This window comes from Oryctolagus cuniculus, chromosome X (genome assembly GCF_964237555.1).
Source record: "Oryctolagus cuniculus chromosome X, mOryCun1.1, whole genome shotgun sequence".
NCBI lineage: Eukaryota > Metazoa > Chordata > Mammalia > Lagomorpha > Leporidae > Oryctolagus > Oryctolagus cuniculus.
Genome location: NC_091453.1, coordinates 39663930 through 39682255, shown reverse-complemented (window position 1 = coordinate 39682255; position 18326 = coordinate 39663930). Strand labels below are relative to the sequence as shown.

The 18326-nt window shown below is 36.2% G+C and overlaps 1 protein-coding gene across 4 annotated transcripts in view; it reads right to left on the bottom strand.

Moving 5' to 3' along the window:
* Positions 1–18326, bottom strand: part of KLF8 (KLF transcription factor 8) — a 275328-nt gene that overhangs the window by 158099 nt on the left and 98903 nt on the right. Inside the window, exon 2 of one of the 4 annotated variants that reach the window (XM_051827727.2) lies at positions 2168–2281. The exons of the other annotated variants lie outside the window; for them this stretch is intronic. The gene's annotated coding sequence lies outside the window, so the exon portion shown is untranslated. The remainder of the gene's footprint in view (positions 1–2167; positions 2282–18326) is intronic. 4 annotated transcript variants of the gene reach the window in all.

The window sequence follows — 18326 nt, the reverse complement described above, 5'->3', positions numbered from 1 at the left end:
GAGAGAGAGAGAGAGACAGAGAAAGAGAGGTCTTCCATCCACTGGTTCACTCCCCAGTTGGCCGCAATGGCCGGAGCTGCACGGATCTGAAGCCAGGAGCCAGGAGTTTCCTCTGGGTCTCCCACGCAGGTGCAGGGGCACAAGCACTTGGGCCATCCTCTACTACTTTCCCAGGCCATAGCAGAGAGCTGGATGTGAAGTCGATCCCTCGGTTTTTGTCTCAGCTCTGCTTCCAATTCAGCTTCCTGCTACTTTTCATGTGTGGAGTCTGCAAGTTATGAATCTAGTTGTTGGGACCCTGATACCCATGAGGGAGGCCTGGGTTGAGTTCCACATTCCCAGCTTTGGCGTGGTCCAGCTCTAGCTGTTGTGGGCAGTTGGGGGAGTGAGCAAGTGCATGGAAGATATCTCTCTCTCTCTCCCTCTATCTGTCCCTTTGCTTTTCAAATAAATAAATGAAAGACCTTTTTTTATAAAAATGTCTGCTTTTCAAAAATATATAAAAACAAACAAAAAATCATAGAAGTATGAGCCAATCAAACAGAAAAACAGAAATTGCCCATAAAGGGATCCAGAGATTGAGGGTTCCTAGGCAAAGGATTTACATAAACAAGCCTAAATTCATTCGTAAAACTAAAAAGAAAAAAAAAAAGAACTAAAGGAAGCCAGGATTATATCTTAACAAATACAGAGTAACAATAAAGAGACTAGAATTTTTTAAAAAAACTAAATAGAAATTTTGACATGGAAATGTACAACAGCTGAATGAAATCTTCATTAAAGGGTCAATTGCAGAGTGGAGTAGGCAGTAGAAAGAATCAGTGAAATCACATATAGGACTTCTGATATTACAAAATCTGAGATGCAAACAGAAAAAAAATGAAGAAAAATGAACATAACTCACAAGACTGGATGGAGTACTTTTAAGCATACCAACATGTTCATTGTGTGAGTCCAAAAAGAAGAAGTAAAGCCAGAACAAGGTAGAAAGAATATCTGGAGAAATATTGGCCCAAAACATACAAAATATGATGGCCAATGAATTTCAAGTAGGATAAACTCAGATATCTGCAATCAAATACATTATAAAGAAACTATCAAAAGACAAGGAATATTAATAGAAGCAAGAAATAAGGGATCTTCACAAACATATCACACATAAAAGTGGATTCTCACATATTCTATTGTTAATTTTTATTTTTAATTTTCATGTTAATGTGATAATATTAATAAAAAGAGGGAGATTAATGTTTTTTCATGGCTATATTATAAAAGTATAATGATATTCCCTTTCTCCCTGCCTCCTTCACATCTTCTCTTTCATTCATTTCATTTCATTTCAGTATTTTAGATAACATGTTTTCAATTTACATTATAGTCCAAAGGCTAAAAATCCACTAAATAAAGAGATCAACAAGTAAAAAGTAAAAAGACTCTAGTTCAGTGGGAATGCATGCAAGGACTGTAAACAAAAAAAAAGCAAAGAAAAATATAACCATTTTAGTCATATACAGTAAATTTAAAAATAATCACAGGTCACTAAGACTGTAGTAGTATATCATTGTTAACCATTGGTTTAACAAAGATATAAAATAGAGTTTTATAAAACTCTACTGATATACACAGATATTTCTTTCTTTTTCATTTTTGTTTTTTGATTTTTTTAAAAAAAACTTAGCTCCCACATATAAAAGAGAATATGTGCTATTTGTCCTTTGAATCATTCAACATGATGTCCTCTAGCTGCATTTATTTTGATGCAAATGGTAGAATTTCATTTTTATAGCTTAATAATATTACATTGCCTATACACCACATTTTCTTTATCCATTCATCTGATAATGAATATCTTGATTGATTCCATATTTTGGCTATTATGAACAGTGCTGCTGTAAACATGGCAATGTAGGTATTTATTTGATACAATGTGTTCATGTCTTTTGGATATATAACCAAGAGTAGAGTTTCTGGATCATATGGCAAGTCTATTTCCAGTTTTTAAGAAATCTCCATATTGTTTTTCCACAATGGCTGCACAAATTTATATTCCCCAATAGACATATATAGAACATTAGCAGAACATAATACCTATTTTTGCAAGTGCATATGGGCATTATCTACCCTATTTTAAGACACAAAAGAAAAAACAAAGAGATTGAAATCATACTGAGACTGGCGATGTGGTGTACTGGGTAAAGTCACCGCCTGAAGTGCCAGCATCCCATATGGACACAGTTCGAGTCCCAGCTGCCACTCTTCCAATCCAGCTCTCTCTAGTGACCTAGGAAAGCAGTAGAAGATGGAAAAGTCTGTGAGCCCCTGCATCCACATGGGAGACCCAGAAGATGCTCCTGACTCCTAGATTTGGATAGGCCCAGCTCTGGCCATTGCATCCAGAGCCACTAGGCAAGAAAAAGAAATTAAAGGGATACAAATTGGCAAGGAAGAAGTCAAACTATCCCTCTTTGCAGGTGATATGATTCTTTATTTAGGGGATCCAAAGAACTCTACTAAGAGACTAAGAAGAGTTTGGCAAAGTAGCAGGATATAAAATCAATGCACAAAAATCAACAGCCTTTGTATACACAGGCAATGCCACGGCTGAGAAAGAACTCTAATATCAATCCCATTCACAATAGCTACAAAAACAATCAGATAACATGGAATAAACCTAACCAAGGACGTCAAAGATCTCTACAACGAGAATTACAAAACATTAAAGAAAGAAATAGAAGAGGATACTGGCCGGCGCCGAGGCTCAGTAGGCTAATCCTCCCCCTTGCGGCGCCAGCACACCGGGTTCTAGTCCTGGTCGGGGCACCGGATTCTGTCCCGGTTGCCCCTCTTCCAGGCCAGCTCTATGCTGTGGCCAGGGAGTGCAGTGGAGGATGGCCCAAGTGCTTGGGCCCTGCACCCCATGGGAGACCAGGAGAAGCACCTGCCTCCTGCCTTCGGATAGGCACGGTGCGCCGGCCGCAGCACGCCGGCTGCGGCAGCCATTGGAGAGTGATCCAACGGCAAAGGAAGACCTTTCTCTCTGTCTCTCTCTCTCACTGTCCACTCTGCCTTAAAAAAAAAAAAAAGCAAAAAAAAAAAAAAAGAAGAAGAAGAAGAGGATACCAAAAAATGGAAAAATCTTCCATGCTCATGGATTGGAAGAATCAATATCTTCAAAATGTCCATTCGCCCAAAAGCAATTTATACATTCAATGCAATACCAATCAAAATACCAAAGACATTCTTCTCAGATCTGGAAAAAATGACGCTGAAATTCATATGGAGGCACAGGAGACCTTGAATAGCTAAAGCAATACTGTACAACAAAAACAAAGACAGAGGCATCACCATACCAGATTTCAGGACATACTACAGGGCAGTTCTTTTCAAAAACTATAGAGACATATATGTAACAGAACAGAATTTAGATTCTAGGTTGTGTGTGTGTATGTGTAGATATAGATAGCTCTGTGTTCTGGAAATATTAAGATTAACCAATTGAAGAAAATATAGTCTTGTGTACAAATGATGTTGATATAACTAGATATCCACATGGAAATTTTAAAAAGAACCACTACCCTGTATCATTTGCAAAATTAATTTAAAGTGGGTCAGTGCCTAAAATATAAAGTAAGACAAAAAAATCCTCAGAAGAAAACATAGGGTCAAATGTTCATGTCTTTATATTTGACAAATGATTCCTAAATGTAACACCAGAAGCACAAGTAACAAATAATCATATCAATTAGACTTCATCCAAGTTAAAAACATTTTTACATCAAGAAATTGAAAGGAGGCAGAGTAAGATGGTAGCAGAGTAAGATTTTTGGGTGACCATCTCTCCAGATATCAATTTGAACAGCTATCCACACACCAAGACACCTTCCTAATGAATTCAGGTTACAAATCACAGTGCCTGATTTTAGTATAACAAAGAAAAGAAACAAAGAAAACAGGAAGAAAAGCCTTGCTCATATCAACCCTCCCCCCAAGCCAATTAGAGCAGCATGGATAGAGACACTTTGCTTCACACTTGGGGAAGGGAGTATGAATTAGGTCCAGATTTATATTTGAAATATAATAGCAGACCTGCCACAATAAAAATCAGTGCTGAACAGGGCCTCATGATCCATGTCCCAAGGTTCATACCTGCACATTAAATCTATGGACCCTTCCTGGCCAGGCAGCTAAGGGACTTCTTCCAACACCCCATCCCCAACTGCCAGCAGACAGTGGAGCAAGACTAGCAACTGTGGAATAGGACAGGAAGGAGAACTCAAGAATCTGCCTGGGAGATCAGAACTCAATGAACATTAAGAGAATAAAAAGAAACAATTTAATACTCTAACAGAAAAAATGTAACTTCACAGATGAAAGTAATTAAACAAGTGTAACAGACATCCATCAACTGAAATGTACACTAGGCAAAATTAAAAATGTAGAAAGAAGGTATTAATAGCAAAATAGGTCAAACAGAAGCAAAAGCAGTGAGTTCAAAGACAAATGATTTAAAATATACAGTAAGAGTAGAAAAAATGAAAAAAAAAAAGGCCAGTGGAATGAAGAACATTTAGAAGAATTTTGAACAACATGAAAAGAATAAACATTTGAATTTCGGGTTCCAGAGTAACTTGAAAATGTCAAAGTGGTAGAAAGCATATTCAAAAAGATAGTAACAAAAAACTTCCCAAACCCACAAATAGAATTATCCCTGCAAAAGAAGGTCAGAGGTCATAAGTCAGATTCAATCTAAGCAAGTCTACTCCAAGACATACTGTACTCAGTCTTCAAGGTTAAAGATAATGAGAGGATTAGCAAGGTGCATGAAAAAAGAAGGAAATAACACATAGTGGGGTCTCAATTCACCTGACTGCAGGCTTCTCAACAGAAACATTACAATATAGAAGGAAGTGAGATGAGATGAGAAGGAATAAAAAAAAATCTTCCAGCCAAAAATGCTGCAGCCAGCAAAGCTATCCTTTAGACATGAAGGAGATATAAAGACTTTCCCAGAAAAACAAAAACTGAGAGAATTTATCACCACCAAACTTGGCTCATGTGAAATACTTTAGTATGTAGTACTCCCTTTAGGGAGTTCTTTGAACTGAAAGAAAGAAACAGTAATGAGTAAAAGGAAAATACTAGTAGAAAATTTACTGCTAAAAGTAGCTATACAGGCAAATTCGCATGCTATAGTAAATAAAACATGGTGCATAAACCACTCATATATTTAGTAAGAAGAATAAAAAGCGTAACAATTAAAATGATAACTACACTAATATGTTGAGAAAGAGGAAATATACAAAGATGTAAAATGAGATATCAATTCAACATATGGGTAGGAACAAAGTTTAAGTGCAGAGTTCTTTATCAGTACTTCTTAGTTCTCTTAGTTCTCTATTAGTATTTCTTTTCCTTTTCTTGTTTCATTTCCTGTGTTTATAACCAATCATAATTTGCTGTCCCCTTAAAAAGTCTTTTTACAACTTAAATACCTTTTGGCAAGACTCATAAAAATTACATTCTAAAAATCTATTATAAATTTACCAAAACTAATAAACAAGTACTCAAAGTATACTGCTATAGGAAAAGCACTTAACCACAAATGAAGATTGTAAAGAGAGCAAGAAAGATAGGAAGGAACCACAATAAAAGTATAAACTAAGTAACAAAATGGCAGTAGTAAGGCCTTAAAAGTAAATGGATTAACTTTTACAATTATAAAGGACATAGAATGACTAAATGGATTTAAACATCATGACTTAAATATATACTGTTTAGAAGAAATTCACTTCATTTCTAAGGACACATAGGTACTATTTAGATGTTACATTATCATTGATTCTATTTCATTGAAAGAAATTATGAATTACTGTTGACAAAAAACTGTATATAGGTGTAATGTTGATTTTTCCATTTAATTATAATTTACAGCTATTGTCAATACCCCCACTATACTAAGGTCTTCTGGCTTTTTACTCATTAAACTTCTTATTTGGTGAAGTATTAAATCTTTATACTGTAATGAAAATTTAAAATATGTTATCTCAGAAACTAAAAAAAATAAAGGTAAAAGGAAAGGATGGGAGGTAGGGAGGCAGGCAGGGAGAAAGAGAATACCATTATTTTCTTAGACTTGTACCTATAAATCATATTGAATCTGTTAAAATTAATTAAAATTAAAATAAAAAACATACACAGAAACTGAAAGTCAAAGGATAGAATAATATATTCCCTGCCAATGCAACCCCAAAGAAGGTAGAAGTAGCCATGCCTCTATCAGAAAAAAATTGTGTAATCAAAAGTATTAAAAAGAGACAAGGAAGTTCATTGTATATGGATAAAAGGTTCAGTGAGGTCATTGGATAAAGAGTTCAATCCAGCAAGAGAAAATAATTAATTTTAAATTTAATTTTAAATTTAAATAAATAATTTTAAATATATATGCACCAAATATTGGAATTCCCAAATACATAAAGCAAACATTAGTAATAAGTGTTAAAGGATACACAGACTGTAATATAATAACAGTGAGGTATTTAATATGCCACTTTATGAAATGGATAGGTCACCCAGACAGAAAATCAATAAAGAGCAAAGTTATATTGTACCTTAGGTCATTTGGACTTAATACACATCAACAGAACATTGATTTGACAGTTACAGAATGCACATTATTCTCAATAGCACATGGACTGTTCTCTAGGCTAGGTCATAAAAACATCAAAACATATTTTAAAAATAGAAATTATATTGAATATATTTTCTGACCACCATGCAATAATACTAGAAATTGATAAAAAGAAAAAAAACTATTTCAATATATGGAAATTTAAAATTTTGTCCCCAACAACCAGTGGAACAAAGGAGAATGGAAATGTCAAAGTATCTTGAAATTAATAAAATGGAAATAGAAGAGGAAAGATCTTATAGGATATAGGAAAATCAGTATGAAGAGGGAAGTTTATAGTAATAAATGCTTATTCAAAAAAGTAGAAAGATCTCAAATATACAACCTATCGCTGCATCTGAAGGAACTACAAAGACCAAACTGAAAATTAGAACAAGAAAAAAATAAAATTCAGCACAAAATAATATATTTTTAAATTAATGAAACACAGAGCTGATGTTTTGAAAGCATAAATGAAATAACCAACCCTTACTTAACTACGAAAAAAGACTCATATGAGATCAGAGATGAAATGGGAAATATAATAACTGACCCCACAGAAATACAAAGGTTTATTAAAGATTATTATAAACAATTATATTTCTTATGTTGCTGTAGTGATAAATTTGATAAATGGGAATAAATGGGCAAACTTCTGGGCACATACACATTAACAAGGTTAAATCATGAAGGACTAGAATACTTAAATAGATCAATAATGTATCAGTAATAAGTTTCCCATTAATGGAAATCCCAGGAATATATGGCTTCACCAATTAATTCTATACAAATTTACAGAATTAAAACAAACTCTTGTGGCAGGTTTTGTGGCTCAACAGGCTAAGTCAACTGCGATGCCAGCATCCCATATGAGTGCCAGTTTGAACTCCAGGTGCTCTACTTCAGATCTAGCTCCCTGCTAATGTGCCTGGGAGAGCAGCTGAAGATGGCTCAAGTACTTAGGCATCTGCTACCTGTTTGAGGGACCCAGATGGAATTCCAGGCCCCTGGCTTCAGCCTGGCCAACCTCTAGCCATTGCAGCCATTTAGGTGACTGAACCAGTGGATGGAAGATGTCTGTCATTCTCTCTGTCTTTTCCTCTCTAACTCTGCCTTTCAAATACATAATATATCTTCTAAAACAATCATATTCCTGAAATATTCACAAAAATACAAAAGAGAAGTTCTTCCAAACTCATTTTATGAGGCTAGCATTGCCTTGATAACAAAACCCGAAAAGGACACACACACACACACACACCCCTCCAATAAAGCTGTAGATTCATATCCCTGATGCACAAAGATGCAGTTATTCTCAACAAAATGGTAGCAAATAAAATCCCACAGTGCATCAAAATAGTTATCCATTATGACCAACTTGGATTTATCCCAAGAGTGCAGGGATAATTCAATATTCACAAATCAATACCTACAATTGATGTTGATGATGTGGTTATCAACAGAATGAAGGATAAAAACATATGAATAGGTAAATAGATTCACAAAAGGCATTCAATAAAATCCAACATGTAGTCATGATTAAAGTATTCAATAAAGTAGACATAGAAGAAACAAAGCTCAGCATATTGTATTGATTGGGAAAAAAGAGAATTTTTCTATAAGACCTAAAACACACAAAGATGCCCATTCTCACCACTATTATTCAATGTAGTACTGGAAATACAGTCAGAGAAATTTGGCAAGAGAAATAAAAAGCATACAAAAAGGAAAGAAATAACTCAAATTATCCCTTGTAAAATAATTCTATATATGGATGAAATTAAAGACTCAAATAAAAATGATAAACTAATTCCATCAAGTGGCAGGATATAAAATTAGCACATAAAAAATCAATACATTTTTATACAGCGCTGCCAAATTTTGCTGAGAAAGAAAACATGAGAGCAATTCCTTTCAGAATAACCACAAAAAACCTTAGAATAAATCTAACCAAGAATGTGAAAGACTTCTACAATGAAAATTACTAAACACTACTGAAAGTAATTCAACGAGACATGAAAAGGATTGGAAAGATTTTCCATGTTCATGGATTGGTAGAATTAATAATTTTCTTTTTTAACAAATTAGCAGACATAAAAATATACACATTGATGGGGTATAATGTGATGTTTGATTACATATATACATTGTGTAATGTCCAGTCAGGATAAATACATATATCCTTGCAAGCATTTAACATTTCTTTGTAGTAAAAACATCAAAAATGCATGCGTATAGAGAAATATACTTTACCCTACTATGCAATAAAATCCCAGAACTTCTTAATTCTATCTAAATATAACCCATTACCAATCAACCTTACTGCATCCTTCCCTCCCCACTTCCCCCAGCAGCCTCTGATAAACCATCTTTATTATTTTATTTATTTGAAAGCCAGAGTTACAGAAAGGGAGAGAAGGAAATATAGAGGGAGAGATCTTCCATCTGCTGGTTCACCCCTCAAGTGGCTGCAACAGCCAGGGCTGGGCTGATCCAAAGCCAGAATCCTGGAGTTTCTTCTGGGTCTCCAACGTGGGTGCAGGAAGCCAAGCACTTGGACCATCTTCATCTGATTTCCCAGGCACATAACCAGGGAGCTGGATTGGAAGTGGAGTGTCTGGATCTCAAACTGGCACCCATATGGGGTGTCTGCGTTTCAGGTAGAGGCTTAACCTGCTGTGCCACTACACCAACCCCCAAAGTAAGCATTTTTTTTTTAATTTGACAGAGTTAGACAGTGAGAGAGACAGAGAGAAAGGTCTTCCTTCCGTTGGTTCACCCCCCAAATGGCCGCTACAGCCAGAGCTAAGCTGATCTGAAGCCAGGAGGCAGGTGCTTCTCCTGGTCTCCCACGTGGGTTCAGGTGCCCAAGCACTTGGGCCATCCTCCACTGCCTTCCTGGGCCACAGCAGAGAGCTGGACTGGAAGAGGAGCAACCGGGACTAGAACCCAGTGCCCAAATGGGATGCCGGCGCCACAGGTGAAGGATTAGCCAAGTGAGGCACGGCGGCAGCCCCCATCTTTGTATTTTTAATTTCCATGAGATCACCTATTTTTAAGTCAATGTATGAGTGAGATCATGTGATATTTGTCACTGCAACAATGTGGATGAAACCAGAGATCATTATACTAAGTGAAATAAATCAAAAACAACTTATTGAAATATGTGTATATATATAATATATATATATACAATGCAACTTACAGATTAAATGCAACCCCCATCAAAATACCAATGTCATTCTTCAAAGGACTAGAATAAACAATCCTAAAATCATATGGATGAACAAAAAAAATCAAATAGCCAAAGCAACACTGAAAAAAGTGAATAAAGTTGGAGGCCTAACATTATAAGATTTGTAGACTTAACACAGACCTACTGTAACTAAAACAGCATTGATACTGGCATAAAATTAGATATCATTATGCTTAGTGAAATAAGCCAGTCTCCAAAAGACAAATATATTTTCTCTGATTTGTGGTAACTAATTTACAGAATACAATCAAATGTAATATATATGAAGAAAATTGACATTTTGAGATTTGATTTTTGTTTATAGCCCTATCTATACTCTCGAGGAATAGTATTTTTTCTTTTTTTTTTTTAGATTTTAATTATTTATTTGAAAGGTAGAGTTATAGATAGAGAGAAGACGAGACAGAGAGAAAGGTCTTCCTTTCATTGGTTCACTCCCCAAATGGCCCCGACCGCTAGAGCTGCACCAATCTGAAGCCAGGAGCCAGGTGCTTCTTCCAGGTCTCCCATGAGAAAGCAGGGGCCTAAGTGCTTGGGCCATTTTCTACTGCTTTCCCAGGCCATAGCAGAAAGCTGAATTGGAAAAGGAGCAGCCAGGACTAGAACCGGCGCCCATGTGGGATGCCAGCGCCACAGGCGGAGAATTAACCTACTTGGGCCAGCCCCATGGACCAGCGGTTTTTCTATTTACAACTTGTTGAATTCTGTATTTAGTGGTGGGTTAAGCTTGTGGTTATATAAAAAAAAGCTGAAAATATGTCATTTCAAAAATTAAAAGAAAAATAAGAAAAGAAAGAGAAGGGAGGGTGGGAGTGGGTGAGTGAGTGAATGAGGGTAGGGTGGGAAGTATCATTATGTTCTTAAAACTGTATATGTGCGGCCGGCGCCGTGGCTCAATAGGCTAATCTTCCGCCTGCGGCGCCAGCACACCGGGTTCTAGTCCCGGTCGGGGTGGTGGATTTTGTCCGGGTTGCCTGTCTTCCAGGCCAGCTCTCTGCTGTGGCCAGGGAGTGCAGTGGAGGATGGCCCAAGTGCTTGGGCCCTGCACCCCATGGGAGACCAGGATAAGTACCTGGCTCCTGCCATCAGATCAGCGCACCGGCTGCGGCGGCCATTGGAGGGTGAGCCAACGGCAAAAGGAAGACCTTTCTCTCTATCTCTCTCTCTCACTGTCCACTCTGCCTGTCAAAAAAATAAAAATAAAAATAAATTAAAAAAAAAACTGTATATGTGCAATACATGAAATTTTTTCCCTTTATATAAATAAAATAGTTAAAAATGAAGCAAACAAAAATAGATACATAGACTAATGCAGAAAAAAGAGATTCTAGAAATAAATCCACATGTAGATTTTAAGTTTAATTTTTTTTAACTTTTATTTAATGAATATAATTTTCCAAAGTACAGCTTATGGAGTACAATGCACATGTGTTTTTTTGACAAAGGTGAAAAAATACACTGAACAAAGTATAACTTCTTCAATAAATGGTGTTGGGAAAGCTGGATATTCATATGTAGAAGAATGAAAATGATACTCCCTACTTTTCACTCTACACAAAAAGCAACAAGAAATAGATCAAATATATAAATATAATACCTAAATCTATGAAACTATTAGCAGAAAATGGGGGAAATATCTCAAGACATCAGTGTAAGCAATGGCTTTTTTGATAATACTTCAAAAGCACAGAAATTGAAAGCAAAACTAGACAAATGAGATTACATAAAGCTAAAAAGCTATTGCACAGCAAAGGAAACAATCAACAGGGTGAAAAGACAACCTACAGAATGTGAAAAAGTAATTAGAAGCATTCATATGATAAATGATTAATCTACTGAACACGTAGAGAACTCAAATCTCAACAAAAGGAAACAATATATTTAAGAAGTGGGCACAATATCTGAACAAAGATTTTTCAAAAAAGATACAAATAAAAAAGTATATGAAAAAACTGCTGGATATTATTATTCATTAGGGAAATACAACTCAAGACCACAATGAAGTAACATCTCAATCCAGTTAGAATGGCTAGTATCAAAAGACTAAAATTCTAATGCACAGCAGAGTGACTGGGTCTGTGTCATAGCGGGTAAAGCCACCACTGCAGTGCGGGCATCCCATGTGGGTGCCGGTTCTAGTCCCTGCTGCTCCTCTTCCAATCCAGCCCTTTGCTATGGCCTGGGAAAGCAGTAGAGGATGGCCTGAGGTCCTTGGTCCCCTGCACCCGCATGGGAAACCAGGAAGAAGCCCCTGGATCCTGCTTCAGATCCGTGCAGCTTCGGCCGTTGCGGCTAATTAGGGAGTGACCCAGCGGATGGAAGACCTCTCTCTCTTTGCCTCTCCTCTCTCTGTGTAACTCTGACTTTCAAATAAATAAATCTTTAAAAAAAAAAAACAATACAGTGCGCAGATTCCTTAAGGACTAAAGATATAACTTGTATATTATTCATCAATCCTGTTACTGTGTGTGTTTATATATACATATATCAAAATTTAATTTTATCAAGAGATACCTGTATCAGCATGTTTTTTGCAGCACTGCTCACAATAATCATGATATGGAATCAATCAAGCTGCCTATTAGCATGAAGAAACAAACAATATAATATTATTCATCCAAAAATAATGAATGAATGTCATTTGCAGCACAATGGATGGAAATGCAGGACATGAGTTAATGAAATAAACCACACACAAAAATACAAATACTGCATGTTCTCCTTCATATATGGAAGTTAAAAGAAATCTCAATTTGAACAGTAATTACTAGTGGCTGGAAGGGGTTGGGGCGATAGAGGGACATTTAATAAGAGATATAAGGGGAAATGCTTTCAGTTTTCCCCATTCAGTATGATACTGACTGCTGCTTTGTTATATACAGCCTTTATAATTTTGAGGAATGTTCCTTCTATACCTAATTTGTCAAGTACACTATACCTAATTTATAAGTATGCTTACTCCTCTTCATCTGTTAAGACAACCATATCATTTTTGTTCTTCATTCTACTGATATGATTTCTGACATTTGTTGATTTGCAAATGTTGAACCACCCTTGCATTTCTGGAATAATTCCCACTTGATCATGTTTCTGATCTTTTTGATATTTTGGATTCTATTTGCTAGTATTTTTGAGAATCTTTGTACCTATGCTCATTAAGGATATAGGTCTGTAGTTTTCTTTTTATGTCATATCTTTATTTGGTTTTGATATCAAAGTAATGCTGGCCTCATATAAAGAGTTTAGCAAAAATTCTATCCTTTTCCATAATTTGGGATAGTTTCAAGAGTATTGGGGTTACTTCCTCTTTAAATGTTTTGTAGAATTCAGTAGTAAAGCCACCAGGTCCCAGATTTTTCCTTGATGGAAGACATTTGATTACTGCTTTAATCTTACTGCTTGTTAAGGGTCTGTTTAGATTGCCTATATCTTTTTTATTTAATCTTGGTAGGTTAAATGAATGCAGGAATTTATTCATTTCTTGAGGTTTCCCAGTTTATTAGCATATATACTTCATAGTAGTTATTAGCATATATACTTCATAGTAGTTTCTTACGATCCTTTGTATTTTAGTGGTGTCAGTTGTAAAACAGAGTAACAAACGCTGGTGAGATTGTGGAGAAAGGGGGGCACTTACACACTATTGGGGGAATGCAAATTAGTGTAGCCTCTGTGGAAAACAGTGTGGAGACTCCTTAAAAAGAAAACTAGAAATAGACTTGACGTATTATCCAGCAATCCCCCTACTGGGTATACATTAAAAAGGTTTGAACACAATGTATCAAAGCAGATACCTGCATCGTTATATTTATAGCAACACTGTTCACAAAAGCCAAAATTTGGAACCAACCAAGGTGTCCATTATCAGATGAATGGAGAAAGAAAATGTGGCATATATACACAATGGGATATTATTCAGCTGTAAAAAAAGAATGAGTTCCTAACATTTGCAGCAAAATGGACACAACTGGAAGACATTATGTTGAAATAAGCTGGATCCAGAAAGACAAAAACTGCATGTCTTCCCTTATATGTGGGAGCTAAAATTAAAAAATTAAAAAAAAAAGAAAGTAAAGAATGAAATGTCTGTTTTTGTTACTGCAAATATAGTTTTGTAAAACATTGTTTTATAACTTTGTGAAACCAGTGGTTAAGAATGTTATGCCAATATAGTTTTAATGATCTGTGAATACTTTAAAATTTACTTAATATGGGCGAAATGGTAATTTTCCCCTTCAATTATTGTTTAAAGCCATTGTCTGTATTACGACTAAAATAGCTCTAAGATTTTCTATGTAAGCCACAGAGTAGCCACAAAGAATAAGTTTACAGTAGATACACAAATAATAATGAGAAAGGAAGAACTCCTTACCACAATCAAAACTCACCAAATCACAAAGGTAAACAAGAGAGGAAGAAAGAAACAAAAAATCTACACAATAACTGGAAAGCAAATAACAAAATAGCAAGAGTAAGTTGTTTCCTTCTGATAATAGTGTTAAATGCAAATGGACTAAGTTTTCCAATTCAAAATTATACAATAGTTAAATGCATTAAAATAAGATCCAAACATATGCTCCTTATAGGAGACTCAGTTTGCATGCAAGTACCCACACAGGCTGAAAGTTGGGATTAAAAATGATATTCCATGCAAACGGAAACCACAGAGAACAGGAGTATATTTAATTATAGTAGATTAAATAGACTTTAAGTTTAAAAAACTGTAAAAAAGAGATGAGGAGGGTCACAACAATTGTAATCATATAAACCCAACAGGACAGCACCCAAATATATAAATAAATATATAAAGAAAATATTAAATATAAATGGAGAGATAGACTACAATACAGTCAGAGAAGTGGACTTTAATACTTTACTTTCAGCAACGAACAGCTCATCTAGACTGAATATCAGGAAAGAATCATCAGATTTGAACTACAATCCAAATCAATGGGACCTAATAAAAAAAAAATCACTGAATGATTTAATCAATAGCTGCAGAATACACTTTCCTCTAACCAGCACATAGAACGTTCTCTGCTTTATATCCATGTTAGGCCAAATCGGAAGTCTTAATAAATTTCAAAGACTGAAATAATTACAAGTATCTTCCCTGACTACAATAACATACAAGCAGAAATCAGTAACAGAAGCAACTTTGGAAGCCTTAAGACTAAATTTAAAGATTAATAAAATGTTCCCGAAAAAGCAATAGATGTGTGTTCATAGTAATCTCTAACAATCCTTTGTGTTTGTGTGGTGTCAGTCATAATGTCTCCATTTTCATCTCTAATCTTATTATTTGAAGCTCCTCTCTTAGTATAGCCAGCTTGTAAATTTTAATTTTTTTTCAAAGAATCAGATATTTGTTTCACTGATTTTTTTTATCTTTTATTTAATGAATATAAATTTCCAAAGTACGACTCATGTGTTACAATGGCTTCCCCCCCCATACCGTCCCTCCCACCCACAACCCTCCCCTTTCCCACTCCCTCTCCCCTTTCATTCACATCAAGATTCATTTTCGATTATCTTAATATACAGAAGATCAGCTTAGTATACCTTAAGTAAGGATTTCAACAGTTTGCTCCCACACAGAAACATAAAGTGAAAAATAATAGATGATTTTTTTTAAATGATGATGAAATCAGATCAGACCTATTGTCATGTTTAATCCCAGTGAGAGTCAAGTTGGGAATTGATAATTTCTTTTTTTTTTTTTTTTTGATCAAGGATCTAAAACTAATTCCTGGAGCAAGGACAGTCTATTCAATAAATGGTGCTGGGAAAACTGGATTTCCACATGCAGAAGCATGAAGCAAGACCCCTACCTTACACCTTACACAAAAATCCACTCAACGTGGATTAAAGACCTAAATCTACGTCCTGACACCATTAAGTTATTAGAGAACATTGGAGAAACCCTTCAAGATATTGGCACAGGCAAAGAATTTCTGGAAAAGACCCGGGAGGCACAGACAGTCAAAGCCAAAATCAACTATTGGGATTGCATCAAATTGAGAAGTTTCTGTACTGCAAAAGAAACAGGAGAGTGAAGAGACAACCGACAGAATGGGAAAAAATATTTGCAAACTATGCAACAGATAAAGGGTTAATAACCAGAATCTACAAAGAGATCAAGAAACTCCACAAAAACAAAACCAACAACCCACTTAAGAGATGGGCCAAGGACTTCAATAGACATTTTTCAAAAGAGGAAATCCAAATGGCCAACAGGCACATGAAAAAATGTTCAAGGTCACTAGCAATCAGGGAAATGCAAATCAAAACCACAATGAGGTTTCACCTCACCCCGGTTAGAATGGCTCACATACAGAAATCTACCAACAACAGATGCTGGCGAGGATGTGGGGAAAAAGGGACACTAACCCACTGTTGGTGGGAATGCAAACTGGTCAAGCCACTATGGAAATCAGTCTGGAGATTCCTCAGAAACCTGAAGATAACCCTACCGTTCGACCCAGCCATCCCACTCCTTGGAATTTACCCAAAGGAGTTTAAATTGATAAACAAAAAAGCGGTCTGCACCCTAATGTTTATTGCAGCACAATTCACAATAGCCAAGACCTGGAACCAACCTAAATGCCCATCAATGGTAGACTGGATAAAGAAATTATGGGATATGTATTCTTTAGAATACTATACCGCAGTAAGAAACAACGAAATCCAGTCATTTGCAACAAAATGGAGGAATCTGGAACACATCATGCTGAGTGAAGTAAGCCAGTCCCAAAGGGACAAATACCATATGTTCTCCCTGATCGGTGACAACTGACTGAACACCAAAAAGGAAACCTCCTGAAGTGAAATGGACACTATGAGAAATGGTGACTTGATCAGCATAGCCCTGACTGCTAATGGACAACTTAATACATTATCCCTCATAGTATTTTTTTTGTCTGTTCTACTTAATATGACTGGTTTAATTCTGTAATTATGTTTCACTGATTTTTTAATGCTTTCTTTGGGCTCCAAGGTTTTTTATTATTTCTTTGTTTCTACTACTATTCAGTTTGTTTTGTTCTTGTTTTTCTAGTTCCTTAAGGTGCTGTGGTAAATTATTTACTTAAGATCTTTTTATTTTATGAAGGTATCCAATAGTATATACTGCTCTCTTAGTAATTTAAAAAATAATTTATCTTTAAATAAATTTATCTTGATGAGCTCACAAACAGCCAACTTCATTTTTTAAAGATTTATTTATTTGAAAGACAGAGGTAATCATTTGCTGATTTGCCTCCCAAATGGCTATAATGGCCAGGGGTGGGCCAGGCCCAGCCAAGAGCCTGGAGCTTCACATGGGTCTCCCACATGGGTCTCAGGGGCCCAAGTACTTGGACAATCACCAATTGCATTTCCAGGTGCATTAGCAGCGGGCTGGATAGGAAGTGGACCAACTGGGACTTGAATTGACACTTTGATATAGGTTGCCAGGCTTGCAAGCAGAGGCTGGACACACTGTGCTACAATGTTAGCCTTCCTTCTTCACATTGTTTTTGCTATATCCAATAGATATTCGTATGCTGTGTTTTCATTTTTATTAATTGTAAGGAATTTTAAAATTTCATCCTAAATTTCTTCCTTAATCAATTGGGGTTTGAGTAATAAGTTGTTTAGTTTCCATGTACTTATGTAGTTTCCAAGTTTCCAGTTTTTTTTATTATTGATTTCTCATTGTGCTGCATTGTGATCAGAAAATATACATTACATGGTGTCTATTTTTTAAATATGCATTGAGATTTCTTTTGTGACCTACCACTGATATATCCAGGAGAATGTTCCACCTACTGTTGAGAAGAATGTGTATTTTGTACTGTTTTTTTTTTGTTTTGTTTTTTGTTTTTGTTTGTTTTTTTTTTTTTGGACAGGCAGAGTGGACAGTGAGAGAGAGAGACAGAGAGAAAGGTCTTCCTTTGCTGTTGGTTCACCCTCCAATGGCCGCCGCGGCCAGCGCGCTGCGGCCGGCGCACCACGCTGATCCAATGGCAGGAGCCAGGTACTTATCCTGGTCTCCCATGGGGTGCAGGGCCCAAGTACTTGGGCCATCCTCCACTGCACTCCCTGGCCACAGCAGAGAGCTGGCCTGGAAGAGGAGCAACCGGGACAAAATCCGGCGTCCTGACCGGGACTAGAACCTGGTGTGCCGGTGCCGCTAGGTGGAGGATTAGCCTAGTGAGCCGCGGCGTCGGCTGTACTGTTTGATTGAATGTTCTGTAGATGTCTGTTAGGTATAATCCAATTGATCTATGATGCGATTTACCTCTGCTACTTATATATTGATTTTATGTTTGGATGACCTGCCATTTCTGCAACTGGGATGTTAAAGACCCTTTCTATTATTCTATTAGAGTCTATCTCTCATTTTACATCAATTAGCATTTG